Source organism: Enhydra lutris, unplaced genomic scaffold (genome assembly GCF_002288905.1).
Source record: "Enhydra lutris kenyoni isolate GAN:26980312 unplaced genomic scaffold, ASM228890v2 scaffoldscaffold88, whole genome shotgun sequence".
In the NCBI taxonomy this organism is placed as follows: domain Eukaryota; kingdom Metazoa; phylum Chordata; class Mammalia; order Carnivora; family Mustelidae; genus Enhydra; species Enhydra lutris.
In genome coordinates, this window is record NW_019154172.1 from 1,100,943 (window position 1) to 1,103,464 (window position 2,522).

Sequence of the window (2,522 nt, forward strand, 5' to 3'; positions counted from 1 at the left end):
TAGAAGTCATATACTAGGTGCCTGGGTGGCTCAGTTAATCATCTGCCTTTGGCTCAGGTTATGTTCCCAGGATCCTGGGATCAAGCCCTTCTTTGTGATTCTGCTCAATGCAAAGTTTGCTTCTCCCTCTGCCCTTCCCCCTGCTCATGCTTTCTCTCTCTTTCTCTTTCTCTTTCTCCTTCTCTCTCTCTCATGCATGCACATGAATGCAAAGATAAATTAAATATTTTAAGATAAATTTTTTTTTAAAAAAGACGTCATATACTGTCCAGAGCCTGGAACCTCAGGAAGTGTCTCTGATGTGTGTGCTACATGGACTCTGTTGCTGAGTTTTGGCTTTTCCTTAGATCAGTCCTCTGCAGAGTTTCTCTTTGTGTGCAGTGGGGAGTGTTTGGATCTTGTCCAGAATGTGGGGAGTTTTTACAAGGTGTGCTCTAATCTGCTTTTTTTTTTTTTTAGTCATGTTATATTAGGCCAGATCCTATTTGTACTGGAGCTGAAGATTTCCAGCACTCTACGGTCAGTAGATTTGGTGCATGTTGGGGATTTATTGTCATTATAATTAACTTTAATCAATGTGACCCATGAGCAAACTGAGCCAGAACCAAGGAATTCTTCAAGTAGACTAATCACAGGTTAACTTGTACAGTATTTGATGTCCAGAGAAGCTGATCAATCCAGAGCACAGTATCTTACATATAATTTAGGCTCTCAAAACAAACTGGTAAAAGGAACATTCATGTTGATGTTATAATCCACAAAATGGACATAGAAAATATCAAAATTTCAACAAATGCAAAAAAAAAAGATAGATGGTTTTTTTTTAAGTTTAAAAAAGTAGAAATTTCTGCCTCTTTTTTTATTTAAATTCAATTAACCGAGGTATAGTACACCATTAGTTTTTGATATAATATTCAACGATTCATTAGTTGAATATAACATGCAGTGATCATCATATCACATGTCCTCTTTGCCTCTTACCGAATGGCTCTTTGGCTTCAAGCATTTGAATTAATTCTTTTAAATTTTATAACTACCCTCTGAAGGAAACTCCCTATATTTATGGAAATAATAAGTCACATAACTACTGAGTGGCAGAGGCAGGAATCCAATCTAAATTTGCCAAATTCCAAGGTTTATGCTCTTAATAACTAGGCTAAACAAGTTTGCTAAAAGATTTGTTTTAGTCTTTAGGAAGAACCCAAGAAACATTTCTTCAAGAGTCCTACCCTGTATGTAGGGGTGGTTCAACATTTGCAAATCAATCAATGTCATAGAACAAATCAATAAGAGAAGAGAGAAAAACCACATGGTCCTCTCAACTGATGCAGAAAAAGCATTTGACAAGATACAGCATCTGTTCCTGATTAAAATGATTCAAACTGTAGGGATAGAGGGAACATTCCTCAACTTCATAAAATCTATCTATGAAAAACCCACAGTGAATATTATCCTCAATGGGGAAAAGCTGACAACCTTCCTTTTGATATCAGGAACACAACAAAGATGTACACTCTCACCACTGTGGTTTGACATAGTAATAGAAGTCTTAGCAACAGCAATCAGAAAACAAAGAGAAATAAAAGGTATTCAAATTGACAATGAAGAAGTCAAACTCTCTCTTTTCACAGATGACATCATACTTTATATGGAAAACCCAAAAGTCTCCACCCCCAAACTACTAGAACTCATACAGCAATTCAGTCATGTGGCAGGATACAAAATCAATGTACAGAAATCAGTTGCTTTCTTATAAACTAACAATGAAAATACAGAAAGGGAAATTAGAGAATTGATTCCATTTACCATAGCACCAAGAACCATAAGATACCAGGTAATAAACCTAACCAAAGAGGTAAAGGATCTGTACTGGAGGAACTACAGAACACTCATGAAAGAAACTGAAGGAGACAGAAAAAGATGGAAGACCATTCCGTGCCATAGATTGGAAAAATAAACATTGTTAAAGTGTCTATACTGCCTGTAGCAATCTATACTTTCAATGCCATTCCAATCAAAATTCCACCAGCATTTTTCAAAGAGCTGGAACAAACAATCCTAAAATTTGTATGGAACCAGAAGAGACCACGAATTCCTAAGGAAATGTCAAAAAAGAAAAACAAGCCTGGGGGCATCCTGTTGCCTGATTTCAAGCTTTACAACAAAGCTGTGAACACCAAAGACAGCATGGTACTGGCACAGAAACAGACACATAGACCAGTGGAACCGAGTAGAGAGTCCAGATATGGACCCTCAACTTCAACTCTATGGTCAAACAATCTTTGGCAAAGCAGGAAAAAATATCCAGTGGAAAAAAGACAGTCTCTTCAATAAATGATGCTGGGAAAATTGGGCAGCTATGTGTAGAGGAAAGAAACTCGACCATTCTCTTACACCATACACAAAGATAGACTCAAAATGCATGAAAGACCTCAGCATGAGGCAGGAACCCATCAGAATTCTAGAGGAGAACATAGGCAGTAACTTCTTTGACATGGGCCACAGCAACTTCTTCCAAGATA